The 15,692-nt window shown below is 38.8% G+C and overlaps 1 long non-coding RNA gene across 1 annotated transcript; it reads right to left on the minus strand.

Moving 5' to 3' along the window:
• Positions 1-2,123: 2,123 nt before the first annotated feature.
• LOC113631323 (uncharacterized) lies at positions 2,124-5,593 on the minus strand. The gene is made up of 3 exons (XR_003437262.1): positions 5,492-5,593; positions 4,807-4,844; positions 2,124-2,275 (listed from the first exon to the last, which is right to left on the minus strand). It is a non-coding gene; the product is annotated as an uncharacterized LOC113631323 (long non-coding RNA).
• Positions 5,594-15,692: the final 10,099 nt, after the last annotated feature.

The following is a 15,692-nucleotide window of genomic DNA, read 5'->3' on the forward strand; positions in this document are numbered from 1 at the left end:
TTAACAGCTGGCCCTGCCCAGCAGAAGTCCTGACTGTACAGAGACTCTGTCCCCGAGCGCGTCCTGCCGCAGGAGGGGGCGCGCTCCCGGCCCCGACTCCGCCCCGTGCGCAGCGGCCAGTTTCAGACCCGCAAAGGCCGCCTGGGAGCTGGAGAGGTCGCGTTTTGTGTCACAGCTAACTAAGGCCCGCCTATTAGAGGGTTGACCCCAGGTAGACCGTTTTATACGCTCTTTGCTGGAGTTAATTTACTGCAGACATCCAAGTGCAATTCAGACAGGTTTCATCTGTGGCACACCTTTCTTGGGGTCTTGTTTGGTTGTTGTTGGTCTTTTTTTTTTTTAACAGAAATGTCCTGGCCAGTATAGCAATGATACAAGGAAATTACAATAATTAATCAATTAAAATAAGGGAATCCAGGCATCAAGGGTGAGTTACTACTGAAAATACATCTTGTAGACGTTGGTTAAATGTGGGCCTACTGATTTCATCCAAGACCTTCCTTTGTCACAGTTAAAGCCAACCACTGACCTTCTTGTAACTTACCTCCTAAATTGGACTCCTGGACGTCTGAGATTTCTCTCTTCCCTTCCCACCATAAAAACCAGAGTTCGTGGTAAGAAAAGAAAAAGAATAGGATAAAATGTATGTTTTGGTTTGAAGTATACTTAAACTAGATGAATTATAGGAGTACTTAACCTGGAAGATTAAAATATAAAAGAGGTATGCTTGCAGCTCTTCAGAAAGCAATGACAGGGCATTCTGAATCTCCTGCACCTCTTTTCAATTATGGCTTAAACCAGGGAATTCTGACCACAAAGGAGAAACTTGTCTGTTCCATTTCATTTGGTTTGTCTCCACAGGGATGTGTGGAGAAAACTTGTTTGAAAAGCCAGCCGTGATACATTTCAGCTCTTGAAAACATGTACAGTCCTAATACCATTATACACAGAGCCAAAATTATTATAATATTGACCATATACTTAAATTCAAAAGTATTGTCAAACAGTACCCGCGTTACATTCTATGTATTAGTCCCATGCTCTATTTTATTACTGAATGACACATAATGAGCTGTTCTGTTATCTCCATGTATATAAAATTTATCATTGAATCTTTGCTTGTAAAATAAGCCTGGGTCATCAGCATGAGACTATGATTGACATCGTTCTGTTTCCATAATTTTTTAACCCTCATGTTTTTTCCAGCAATGCTTTCATAAACACACCTCATCCTATTAATGAAGATATCATGATCTCTAGCGTGAAGCTTTCCAGAGGAAGAGAAGCAAGCTAGTTTCAGGTTTAAGAAATCTACTCAGGCTGTCATCATACCCCTTGACAATAGGACATTTCCAAACTCTTGCCTACCCCTCAACCTTTAATGCCTAAGGGTAGCTCATGTTTTTCCACATTCCAGAAAAGGGGAGAAGAGCAATTTGAAAAGAATTCGCCTTAGATATTTATTTTCATCTTTCACATTACGTAACTGATTGAGGCTACTAAGATGGTGATTTGTTTGTTTCATTGTGATTCTTTAAACAAAGAAATGAATTATAAACTCTAAACAAGGGGCCCAATTAATTTAATAGATTTAAATTAGACTATATGGCTTCTGAAATAGATTCTTCTATACTACAGTCTTGAAACAACAGGTATAAATTTGAAGAGACAATGAAATATGGGAAGATGAAATTTTTAAGTATGTCTTTTGGCTGTGAAGATGATTTGGCTGACTTGAACTGGGTTTCCATTCTGCTATAGTAAAGAGTGCACCGGACCAAAAGTCAGGACCAAGTTCCTTTGTGTCTTGGGCCACTCATGTAACCTTAGCGCTCAGCACGCCTGTTTGTTAAGTAAGATAATTAAAGTAATACTAGATGCTGTCTATGGCACCTTCCACATCTAAAGTTAAACTACTTAGACTCCTTGTGGCTTATTTTTGAGAAGTTGGCTGGAAATAGGTGTTCCTTTCCAAGTAGAAAGTCAGAACCAGAATTGTCCTTAAAAAACTGAACAAACAGCAAGGCACTTGGGGCACATCTCTGCAACCTAGCTTCACAGTTTTCTAATTTCAGAAACTGGAAACTGAACATATTAATGGCAACAAAAAAATACCACTTACTGATATGCACACAGGGACAGCTCTCTTTGAGCTGCGTGATTCCACTGTTGAAGCCTGGGGAGAAGGGTCCATGTGGACACGTGATCTTTAGGGTGCCTCTATCTTGGCGTGGCCAATGACACAGAATGGAACCTCAAAGCAAAGGAAACAGACCTAAGGGGAGAAAAATGAGGTTGAAGAACATTGTCTAGTTACTTTACAGGTGAAAGTGAAGAGGAAAACATCAGATAACCATAATAAAATGAGCACAATTGGACTATTTACCTCTCAGAGTTGTTACAAGATTAAATGATGCAGAATAAAACCTAGCATATTCTAAGCGCTCCATGAATGTTGGTTAATATGGGTATCCCTCTCCTGCCCACTGCTACCATACCTTTACAACCCACTCATCGCCCACCAGGCTTCATGCTCATGACAGTTCCCTAGTTCCTGTTCTTCCTCTTTGCTCAGGTACTGGTCTAGGGCTGAACCCCAGTGTTAATTCACTCACCACTCCCAAATCCTTCAGGCTCTGTCCCCCCAACACGCCCCCCAGACCTCATCTGATTCAGAAGGATTAACTATGCAATACCAAAATGAGATGCCGCAGCTCGCGCTGGTTTTGTACTTACTGAAAATTGGGACCAATTTGTTTTCAACATTTAACAAACATTTATTGAATGTCTACCCTGTATTCCCATAGCCCTCTTGGCATGCATTCCTAGTATTGCAGTTAACATACTGAATAGAAATTCTGTCCACTTTTTCTATTTCTCATTTTACACTGTGAGCTTCTTAGGGCAAGGACCATCAGAATTCTTATATGATGGGAGAAAAGCTTTTTAAGTGCTGCCTTGTTCGATAAATAAAATATTTATTTTTTAATGCTGCCATATTTCTTTGAAGTTCTCTTCAAAATTGTCCTCAATAAAAGAGTGTACTAATCAAATTCAACTTCCATTACCTTTCAAAATATATTTTTGAAATAAATAAGGGGTAGAGTGTGAAATAAACAATCAGTCCGTTCTTATCGAAGTACTTTCACTTAAAAGACCCTCAATTAAAAAACAAGCCAATGAATGAATTCTGAGGCAGTTGTGTTGAACATGACTTTGTCTGCTCTTGCCTTTAATAGAATGCCATTGACATGTGCCACTCTGGAGTGCTGTGAGCAAATATATCCTTAAAACCACAGAATTTTCAATTATTTGCTTTACTAACTAACTAGTTTGACAAGTATTTATTCAGTACCAACTATGTCTCAGGCATTTTCTCAGCCCTGGGAATGCTGTGGTGAGCAAAACAGAAAGGGCATGTGCTGGAAGGAAACGCCTAAGGAAGTACAATTGGGCTGAACAAGTACTCTCCACCTGCTATTCACCTCATGCAGACTCTTTTGTGAAAGAAAAGACTAATCTCAAGTTAAGTGCAAAATGATATATAAAGAGTGTTCTATAAGGATGAAAAATCACCAACTAAAATTCATGTGTTAAATTCTGAAACGGACCTAGGGACAGGAAACTTACTGTTTTGTGAGATCACTTCACTTAGAACATGTTTGCTCTTGGCTTCTTTGACAGTCACGTCTCCTGTTTTTCCTGCTTTCTCCTTCCCTTGCTGGCTGGGTCTGTGCATTCTCCTCACCTGGATTCCTCTGCTCGACCTGACTTCTAAATATTGCCACACACAGACACGTTTGCACTTTTTCAGATCTGTACTCGAGAGGCTCCTACCATGGGTGTTTTGTATATGCTCTTCCCTTACCTGGAACTTTCTTCTGTCTCTGGCCTGGCCCATCCAATAAATAGCAACTTTTATTTTCTCTCCCACCAGGTCAAATCCCTCTCTGATCAGGTCAAATCTTCCTCATTAAAAAACTGCCTGGGGCTTCCCTGGTGGCGCAGTGGTTGAGAGTCCGCCTGCCCATGCAGGGGACACGGGTTCGTGCACCGGTCCGGGAAGAACCCACATGCCGCGGAGCGGCTAGGCCCGTGAGCCATGGCTGCTGAGCCTGTGCGTCTGGAGCCTGTGCTCTGCAACGGGAGAGGCCACAACAGTGAGAGGCCCGCGTACTGCAAAAAAAACAAAAAAAAACCCAACTGCCTGTTCTTTAGAGCACTTGTCACAATTACAATGTTAAATTTGAGTAATTATTTGATTAATATTTGTTTTTCACCAAAGACCATACATTTTCATGACTGCACTTGACCTTTTTTGGTTCTCCCTGTATCCCTGGCACTAACCAGCATGAATCCTGGCACATCGTAGATGCCTAATAAATAATTGTTGAATGAGTGAGTAAATGAATAAATGAATGAATGACTCCTGGGAGGTTTTTTTGGTAAGTAATTCTTTGTTTTTCTAATTTTAATGTTTATTGGCCTACTAAAATGATGTCTTGAGTCAAATTTAGCAGGGTGAGTGTTCCTAATCTGGTCTCAAACATAATGGACATGTATTAGTATATTTGTTAAAATGTGAGCTGGGCCTACCAAGAATTTCTAGTATGGTTTTTGCACAAGAACAGACAAATAGGCTAAAGAGTTTTAAAATTCAGAAAGAGACCAGTGCAGAAATAGGAACTTAATATATGATAAAAGTGTGGACAGCACACACCACTGAAAAAAGAAGAAATTATTTAGTGGTGTCGTTAGGAAAACTGATTCTTTATTAGAGAAAAACAGAACCGATTCCCTACTTACCATCATGTACAGAGTGGACTCCAGATGGGATAAACTTCCTGTGGTGACAAAGATATAAGTTAATGGAAGACAATATAGAACATCTATATGACCCGGGGTAGAGAAAGATTTTTAAAATAACGCCCAAAAAGCATATACCATAAAGAAAATTTTAAAAGATACATTTGATTACATTAAAATTCAGGCTTTCTATTCAACAAAGGACACCATGAATAAAGATAATAGGTGATAGATTGGGAGAATACATTAGTTATGACTAAAACAGACAAGGGAATAATATCTAGAATGTGCAAAGAATTCTTACACATGACAGGAACCACAATAGAAAAAAATGGGCAAAGGGTGTGACCAGGCATTTTACAATAAAGGAATCCCAAAGCCTACAACGCACATTTTAAGAAACCAGAGAAGTGCATTTTAAAATCATAAAATATCCTTTACACCTGTTGGACTGACAAAAATTAGGAAGCTGATGCTTCCTTGTCAAAGTGACTCCCTGATTAACTCTCCACCCTCCCAACTGCTACTCAAACCTCCCAAACACCCTCCTTTATCCTTAGTTTCCTTTACTGACTTAGCTTTCAATTTCACATACAAAATAGCTTTCAATTTCACATACAAAATAGCTTTCAATTTCACATACAAAATATCAAGGAATACTACAAGCTTCCCCACACCTACCCACCTGTCTGCATCTGTGCCATATTTATTATATATGGGCTTTTCTTCTATACTGTAGAAGAACTGCCTCTGTTCATGGCTAAGGTCAGCTTGTACACTTGGGCATTAATTCCCATCTCCTCCCACCTCCTTGAGAACACTGCTCTAGCAATTCTGTTCCTTCTCTCCTATGTCATCATTTAATCCATCTCTATCTTCCCCAAGTGTATATAAACAAAACAAATTCCTAACTACAACATTGATTTTTAATTACAGGCATGGAAATGTAATTGCAGTTCATAGAGACAATTCTATGTAACTCACTCCAAAGAAAATAATAGCAAGGAAAGTAATAGTAATTTTTTTAAATGTGGGTAATTTTTTCATCTATTCAATTTTGGGAAGCCAGCTAAAAAATATAGATATAGAGATAGATAGATAGATAGATAGATAGATAGATAGATAGATAGATGATAGATACATAGAGCTATAGATCTATATAGATATCTTGATGAAGATTAAAATGTGGTTACCAGGGGGTCTGGGAGGTAGGGAAATAGGGAAATCTGGTCAAAGGGTGCAAGCCTTCTTAAGTATATGAGTTGACGGATGTGTTAATTAACTTAATTCTAATAATCATGTCATAAAATATACAGGTATTAAATCATCACATTGTACACTTTATGCACACCAGTTTTGTCAATAATACCTCAATAAAACTGAAAACAAAAACAAATCCAGTCACTCCCCAAACATTTACCTGGCCAGCTACCATGTTAGTGTTCTTAGCCTACGCCAGCCCCGGGTCCAGTCCCAGCAGAGTGGGCTTTCTAGGAAACACAGTCCAAAATAAAGAAAACCTGTTCAAGTACTTCAAACCTTTTCCAGTGTTGAGGCTCAGGGCAGGCCATCCCCAAATATGCCACCATGGCGTAGTTATTATTTTGAGTTAAAGTTATTGAAGAAATGGCCCATGCGAGACGGACGCTCTAACCCTCCTTTCTGTCTCCCTGAAAGCAGGAAATAAATCTCCTGTGAAAGGTGCCCTCCTGCATCTGGAGGTAGAAGGACACCCCTATCTCCAGAGACAGGGAATTCGGGCTGAGATCCTGTATAAACCAACCTTGCTACTTCTTTAATTTACCACCCAAGCCCAAATTCTGTTTAGATTCTTTACTCATTAAGCACCCAAAACCGAAGTTTCTTTGTCCTGTCAATTCCTCACAAATTTATTGTTTCTTTGCCTAAAAAGTATAAAAGCTGCCTGCTTTGGCCACTGCTTAGGTCCATTTCTATGACACTTCTGTGCATACAAATTAAAATATGTTTCTCTTTCTCCTGTTACTCTGTCATGTGTCAATTTTTTTTTTTTTTTTTTTTTTTTTTTTTTTTTGCGGTACGCGGGCCTCTTACTGTTGTGGCCTCTCCCGTTGCAGAGCACAGGCTCCGGACGCACAGGCTCAGTGGCCATGGCTCATGGACCCAGCCACTCCGCCGCATGTGGGATCTTCCCAGACCGGGGCACGAACCCGTGTCCCCTGCATTAGCAGGCGGACTCTCAACCACTGCGCCACCAGGGAAGCCCCATGTGTCAATTTTGTTATTAGCCTGGCACAAGAACTCAAGAGGGTGAAGTGGAAATTGCCTTCTCCCTGATGCTAGCGTTTTCAGGGGGTATTCTTAATACCTAGTAACCTTCTTAAAAATGCTTTCGTCCCATGGCTAACATTCTGAGTGCCCTTTATACAGTTTGCTGCTGTTTCCCGAAAATTTAAAGGTACCTTTTTCCTACTTCTCACTTTCTACTCCTCAACAGCAACAACCATCGCCACATAAATAAAATAAACCTTCACATCACATCAGTCTCCAGCTTCATTGCTGTGTTTAATCCCTCATCTCTCATCTGGACCACCTTCACTGGTCTTCCAGCTCTACAACCCCTCCAATCCAACCTCCCTAAGAGTGGTTTTAAATTTGTGTTGTTTGGAACTTTAGTAGATCTTGTTTTTTGCTTGTTTCGTTCTGCTTTTGGTTGGTTGTTTTGGCTTTGTTTGGCTTGGGAAGCCTTACTTCCGCTCCATCTAGAATGTCTTCTGCTTTGCTCAGGGAGCCTTCCCTGCTTCCCCATGGAGGGGAAGCACTTTGAGTCTTCTGCAGCTTTCATATCTGCCTCTGTAATTGGTTATCTGACCAAAGTGTTGTAATTATTTCATTTATAAATCTGTCTCCTCTGGAGTGCATTAACCTTCTATTCTTTATATACTCAAATAATTGCAGAATTCTGGGTTTGATTTATGTTTGGACAAAGAGTGTACAGTATTGTTAGTAACAAAGGTAGGAACAGCAAGAAAGTGCTAGTTTGTGCAGGAGTTAAATAATTTGCTTTTGAAGGTACTGAGTTTGAGATTTCTGTGAGCCATCAGGCTGGAATAATTAGTAAGCAATATGGATGTGGAATTCAAAAGAGACATCCAATCTGAAGACGCAAACTTGATCATTATCAGGATATGAATAGTTAGGGCAACTCCAAATGAAAGCCATCTATCTGTTTAACCCATTGATTCCGCTGTGGAGAGAATGGCTCTAATGTGAGGAAGACTCTGTGTCTTCCACCTTCCCACAGAAATGTACCAGCTGAAGATTGAAATTTACATTGTAGAAGGATGTATGTAAAATATTTAACACAGATTCATAGGAAGTATTTTTTCTTTTAGGATTGATAAGCTAAAAACACTTTCCATTGTAGTATAGACCTGAGAAGGCCATTTCAGGAGAAATGTTCAGGCGGTAATCACTGGTCAGCCTTACCTTTAAATCCTTGCCCTATGAAAACCTAGCAGTCTGATCTTGTTTAAGTCACCTAACCTCTCCCAGCCTCAGTTTTCTTACTGGGAAAAGGAATAATAAACACCTAAACTTGGAAGTATGTTATTAATATTTTCAATGAGATAACATTTGTGATAGTATCCTGTAATGCTTGCACATAGTAGGTGCTCAGTAAATGTCTTCAACAAGCATTTACTGAGTTTCCTCCATGTTCCAGACACTGTTTTAAGCACAAAGATCTCTGCCCTCATGGAGCTTACACTCAGATGTGGGGAGGGGAGAGAAAACAATGAACATAATGAAGAAACAAATTATATTGTACACCAAATGGCAACATAATCCATTTTATATAGAAAATTCATGTAGTGTAAGTAGTCATAGCCTTTAACACCTGCAGGGTCCAGGAAAGTAATCAAAATAAATAAGTTAGGTTGGTTGAAAAGAGCAGCCCTTTTTATTATTCTGCTTTTGTGAAGATAAGAGCACAAAAAATACATCTCTTTTCCTTCCTACATCTACCTTCAGAAAACAATAGTACAAGTGTCATGATAAATGGCAATTGACAGCCTTCTTATCTGAGACATAAATGGCAAGCCTCCTAGGGCTCTGGCACTGGCAGAGACCCTGGGAAAGTCACTTGTCACTTCCAAGCAATTGGTGGTCTTTGGGAATATGGACTCCGTGTTGCCAGACCCGCCAATTTTTCAAGCAAAGTCACAAATTTGCATTTGGGGTGAAATATCCTTATTTTTAATATAGCCGTTTATTTATAATTTTTTCAACTGTAAAATCTTCTCCTCTCCTCCCCCAAAACCCCCCAAAATTTGCAGACCACATATGGTTTAAGGAAGTAATCAGGTTTAAATCTCTGAAAAAAACTGAGGTTTTATTGATGTCACTTTAAAAATAAGCTTTAGCTCTGCAGTATTTTGTAAAACTTGGCACGTGAAAGAGTGTGAGCCACTCAAACTACTACATAGTCCACTAACTATTTTTTTTTATTGGAGTGTAGTTGCTTTAGAATGTTGTGTTAGTTTCTGCTGTACAGCGAAGTGAATCAGCTATATGTACACATATATCTCTTCCCTCTTAGACCTCCCTCCCACCCCCATCCCACCCATCTATGTCATCACAGAGCACTGAGCTGACTCCCTGTGCGATACAGCAGGTTCCCACTGGCTATTTATTTTACACATGGTAGTGTATATATGTCAATCCTAATCTCCCAATTCATCCCACCCTCCCCTTCTACCCGCCCCCCCCACCCCGTCCACATGTCTGTTCTCTATGTCTGCGTCTCTATTCCTGCCCTGCAAATCATTATATAAGGAATAAATATTTTGCTAAGAATCTTACTGACCTGGGGCAGGAAACACTGGTTAAGAATAAGAAACAATATTTCTCCTGCATATTTGCCCCCAGATTACCTCCTATCATTATTAAACGTCTTCCTTAGTTACAGTGCCCTGATTTTGTTCAGCTGATAAACCACATTTCTCACTCTCTCTTGCAGCTAGGGATGGACAAGTGACTAAGTTCTCCCAAGGATATGTAGGCAGGAGTTGTTGGAGGGAGCTTCTGGAAACGCTCCCTAAAAAGAAAGTCTTCCTCCTTCCTCTTTTTTCTGCCTCAGACTCAGACGTGATAGCTGGAGTTGCATGAGCCATCTTGTGATTGTGAAGCAATTTGTACAAAGGATGGTTGAGCAGAAAAAGTGAAGGCTCCTGGGACATTGATGATATTAAGAAGCCCCTGTAGGGCTTCCCTGGTGGCACAGTGGTTGAGAGTCCGCCTGCCGATGCAGGGGACATGGGTTCATGTCCCGGTCTGGGAGGATCCCACATGCGGCGGAGTGGCTGGGCCCGTGAGCCATGGCCACTGAGCCTGCGCATCCGGAGCCTGTGCTCTGCAACGGGAGAGGCCACGGCAGTGAAAGGCCCGCGTACCGAAAAAAATAAAAAATTAAAAAAAATAAAGAAGCCCCTGTAAGTCCAAGACTCTGAACTTGTTTTACATTAGTGAAAATGAACTTTTGCCTATTTAAACCACTTTATAAGAAATTGATTCTTTACAAGAAATTGATTACATTAAGAGATAATTAAGAGGTAGAGTGAACTGGTTGTAGTTCTATGTGTGATGTTGGATGGGGGAGGGCAGAGGGGGAAGAGTCAAGGGTGATGCCCAGGGTTCTGGCTTTGGCTACTGGGCGACAATGTGCCCTGAGCAGGCAGGATCAGGTGGTTCATGATGTCTAAATAAATAAATAAGCCACTTTATTTCTGTTACCAAGTAGTCTAATACAAGTCCTGAGATCATTTTAAAAATACCTTTTTATATAGCCTCTAATGTGGAAGAGCAGAATTCCAACTAAGTTAATAGGCATGTGGAATCACCATTTGTCATATAGCAAAACCATAAAATTGTCTTGTCACCTGCTGAAACCTCCTCAACTTCCTGTGTTTGTTAAAATCACCTTTACTCATTTTGAAGTCTAGTTGAATTGGCATAAGAAATATTTTAGACTGTGATGTAATTTGTTGGATTAATTAATAGGAAAATAAATTGTATTTGCTTTTATTTACCTATATATTAATTAACTGAAAAATGAGATCATGCCTCAAGCTATTCGAATGCAACCAAACATTGAATCCCTCAGACTTAAGGGAACACATCCATTTGATCACACAATTTATAGGGACAGAGACTGAAGCAGTGGAAATAGCATGCTAAATCTTAAAAGGTGTGTTTTAAAATTAGGGAAGATGTTTTCACTGAAGTTTTTAATTTAATGCATCAATTAAATACTAAATGCCATGTGTATATATATATACTATTGACACACACAAAACAAACAAACAAACAAAAACTCTTGTCAAGCACAGGTGTAAGGGAGAGCACAGTGATGACTGAAACATAATCGCTGCATTGAAGAACGTCAGTTTGGCTTATAAAACCAACAAATAAAATCCTTTTTATAGTTGAGGGGATTGAAGTAAATGAGCTTCAATGACTTGTTAAAGATCATACAACAGGTTAATAGTAAAGTACAGACTGCCTCACTCCTAGACCCATGCCTTCTGACAAAGTCAGGCTTCTGACTTCAGGGAGAACAGAAAAGAGTATTTTCAAGTGAAGAAAAGGTACACCTTTTTGACTTCCATTAAATAATTAATACTTCATTTTGCCTTGAGACTGTTTAGAGAACACAGAAGTATCTTCAAGAACAACCATTTTTGAAATCTTAGCCAAAAAAAAAAATGAGTTCCCAAGGCAGATTAAGTTGATTGAATCATGACTTAAGTAAAACAATTATTTCCATCCAGTCTCTGTTCTCTCCCTATATCAGATTAGACTAGCTACATTTAACAGAAAATCTAAAATTTCATTGCTTAAACACAGAAAGTTTTAGTCACTCAAGTGGACAGGTCCAGAGGCAGGAAGACCAGGGCAGGTTTGGAGGCTCCACAAAGTCACAAGTGATTTAGGCTCCTTCTATCTTGATGCTCCACCATTCTCAACAAATGGCTCATGGTTTCCAATCTGAAGCATCATAATATGGCTGCTTGAGCAGCAGCCATCACATCTGTGTTCTAGAAGTCATGAAATTCAATTGAGGGATGCAAAAAACAAAATAAAACAAAATAAAAACAAACAAAAAAACCTAAAAACATCTTCCAGCTGAATCAGCTCCTTTAAAACACCTACTCAGAAATTTCATACACAGCAATTCACTTGCTTCTCGTTGACCACAATCTAGGACACGTCACACTTAGTTCAAGGGATTGGGAAATACTGGTCTCTTAGTGAGGCCCATAGCCATTCTGAATGAAATCAAGGTCCATCTCTAAGAAAGAGTTAGGTTAGGGGATAGTTGGTAAACAACCAGAAGTCTCTGTCACAACTGTCACAAAATATCAAGGGACATGTGTTTGTCAGTGGCAAGTGTCCCCTTGATATTTAACTTCAAGTGTATTTAATATTAAAATATCAATACCAAATTCATATTTGATTTTAATAATTATTTGTTATCTATTTAATATTAATGACACTTAAATATTAGATTAAAATATTAAGATTAAAATAACTCTGAAAATTTGTCTTCATTTCCTTCTGCCTGATTTCCCAGTCTGAAATGAAAAGAAATAATCGTGACAGAATATGGTTACTCAGTAAAACACAACTGGTTCTGACAGCTTCCTAGCCACACCTATGATATTCAAAGTCAGCTACACCCAGAAAAATAAAAGCTTAAAAACATACATGGTGATGAACTGGCTCAGTAAGAAAAGAATACATCAAGTCATCTATTTGCCAAAATGATCTCAGGATACTGCGAGTGCATTGCTTAAACTATCCAGGTTATTCAGGTTGGTTTTTAAACATAATTTAGTAAATTTGTTGGATAGACCCTGACCAAAAATAATGTCAAAATGTGATTTTTTTCCCTCAATTATGGGTTGGCAAAATATATTCACTAAGTAAAGTGGCAGTGAGTATGCCATGTACCTAAATTTGGTTACCCTATGTGCCACTGTATACCCTCCAATATATGCAACCATAGGGTACAAAGTATACAGAGAGTCAGTTACAGTTATTCAGGTACAGAAGAACACAGAGTAGGGTGGGAGATTCTGCTGTGTGGGTGGACAGAAGAGATGTGGCCTTGAATTGGGGTCACCAGGTGAGCCGGGACGAATTTCCTTACCATTTGGCAGCCGTAGACCTGCTGCCTGAGACTACCAGTGTACTCACTCTAATTGGCTAATTGTGTTGTTCATCTATTAGTTTTTGCAGGTTCTAACCAAGGGATCATCTATACAGTGCTTGTCAAATTTCATGTACAAAGGGATCTCCTGGGACAGCTTGTTGAAGTGCAGATTCTGATTCACTAGGTCTGGGGTGGGGCCTGAATCCACTTTCTTCACCTGCTGTCAGGTGTTATGAACAGCACTGAGTAGCAAAGACCTAGTACAGAGGTGAACTTGTACACTGGGAACACCTGCAAGGCCTCCCCCACAGAGTTTTTTATTCAGTGGGTCTGAGAAAAGACCCAAGAATTAGCCTTTCTGGCACATTCCCAGGTGATGCTGATGCTTCTGGTCCAGGAATCACACTTCAAGAACCACTGATTTAGAATTTCATTATGGATCTCAAAGAGGTGAGAAATATGGTGGATGTAGAATAGTAACCTAGCTCTCTTACAGAACGCCTACTATGGACGAAAGGTCTTTGTGAAGTTGGATTTTAAATTTTATGTAAATGAACCGTATAAATGTCATCCACTCTTAATTCCTAAGCTTTCTACATATTTTAAGAGAGACAAAGTCAAAATAAGAAAATTCTTTCATTTCCACTTTGGATTAGAGGGTTCCTTTTAGTTTTTCTTGAACTATACGTGGCAGAAAATAATTCTATGTGAATTTTTGGTATGAATTCTAGGTAAAAATTCAGGTATCTCAAAGGAAGCCTTGAAATTTCCTTTTAAGAATAATTCCATGTTATAGCATTTAATGGTCCCTAAACATGGACAAATAAAAACACTCCACAATTACAGGTATTCATTGTTGCACTCTGACAACTAAATTTTTAAAAATTTGAAATCTTATGTATCTCAGACCAAATATGGAGGAAGGTCACACTTATTTTTAATTGTTTTTTTCTCTAAAGTTAGTAAATAAACAAAGTCTAACTCCGTAGATTGATTTTATAAAGGACATTTTATTCCTATCAATCAAAAAACTTTAAGTAAAGATTTTAAAATAATTTGATCTATCCACATGAAATGCATATAATAAATATACTTTGCACATAACATTTCTTACACAATTATTCTATCTATATATTTGAAAGTGGTTATTATTTTATTGGTAGTGGCAAGGATTTGAGATTAAGTGTGGTTTTTATTTTTTATGCAACACTATCTTTTCAAAGAGTTTTTTAAAACTATGCTTGCTTAAATTTACTGGGCCCTACAAAGTATACAAGGATCTATCCATTCTTTTTTTTTTTTTTTTAATTTTTATTGGCGTGTAGTTGCTTTATCCATTCTTAGTAGTGCTTTCTCCTACTATACGTAGTACTCTTTTCTTTAACCTAATTATGCAGAAAGACAAAGGCAGTTTCTGGTCAAATGCAATGTTCATCCACATTTATTAGAAAAGCAGATAAAAGAGACCAGAAACATGTAGCAATATACATAATTTGTTTCATTGCCCTAATCTAATTGAGGATTTTCAACTAGTACAGGACTTTTATAACTAACGCACACCAAAATGGAGTTAGCTTTTCCTCTATGATAATAAAAATCCTCAACTCTAGAACATCTATTGTGAACATTTTCCAAATAACATAGCATGTTCCATTTTCTACGAGTAAACATACGCATAGATATCAAATTTTACAAAATAGGGCTTTCCTGGTGGCGCAGTGGTTGAGAGTCTGCCTGCCGATGCAGGGGACACGGGTTCGTGCCCCGGTCCGGGAAGATCCCACATGCCGCGGAGCAGCTGGGCCCGTGAGCCATTGCCACTGAGCCTGCGTGTCCGGAGCCTGTGCTCTGCAACGGTAGAGGCCACAACAGTGAGAGGCCCGCGTAACGCAAAAAGAAAAAAAAAAAAAATTTTACAAAATATTTTTAATAAACCTAGGAGGAATTAAAAGCTCAGCAAAGTTAAGGAAGTATTTAACAAAGCTCATTTATAACAATTATATCAATTTTCATCTGTCTTGGTGTTTCCATGGAATTTTTTCACATGAAATAGTTTGAGATCTTGATCAAGATAGGAAAGTTTAACTGTACATTTTCCCCTAGCTATAGATTTAATTCTTGAAAACAATTCAGAATGATTAACTTACTGACAATTAATTAACAATTAACTTACATGAAATAATCCATCAAATACAATGTTCTATTAACAAACTAAATTTGTAAACAGTTCACCTGAGTTTCATAAATTTCATCAATCATACAATTAACATTTAATTTTGAGTGTAAATAAAGAATGACTTTGAATTTCCTAAATAAACCCAAAGGCATCATAGTTCCTCTGTGAGATAAATTTTAACGATATTTTGAAAAAATTTTAAAATAGTCAAAACTGCTTAATACAAATTCATTTCCTACACTTTCTAATAATTTTTTATTTTTTATTTTTTTGCGGTACGCGGGCCTCTCACTGCTGTGGCCTCTCCTGCTGCGGAGCACAGGCTCCAAACGTGCAGGCTCAGCAGCCATGGCTCACGAGCCCAGTCGCTCCGCGGGATGTGGGATCCTCCCGGACCGGGACACGAACCCGCGTATCCTGCATCGGCAGGCAGACTCTCAACCACTGCGCCACCAGGGAAGCCCTTCTAATAATTTTGATTATAGTTTTAGAGTGTCTTCTCTTGCTGATTGAGAA

This window comes from Aethalodelphis obliquidens, unplaced genomic scaffold (assembly GCF_003676395.1).
Source record: "Aethalodelphis obliquidens isolate GAN/ISIS:26980383/991018 unplaced genomic scaffold, ASM367639v1 scaffold32, whole genome shotgun sequence".
NCBI classification, from domain to species: domain Eukaryota; kingdom Metazoa; phylum Chordata; class Mammalia; order Artiodactyla; family Delphinidae; genus Aethalodelphis; species Aethalodelphis obliquidens.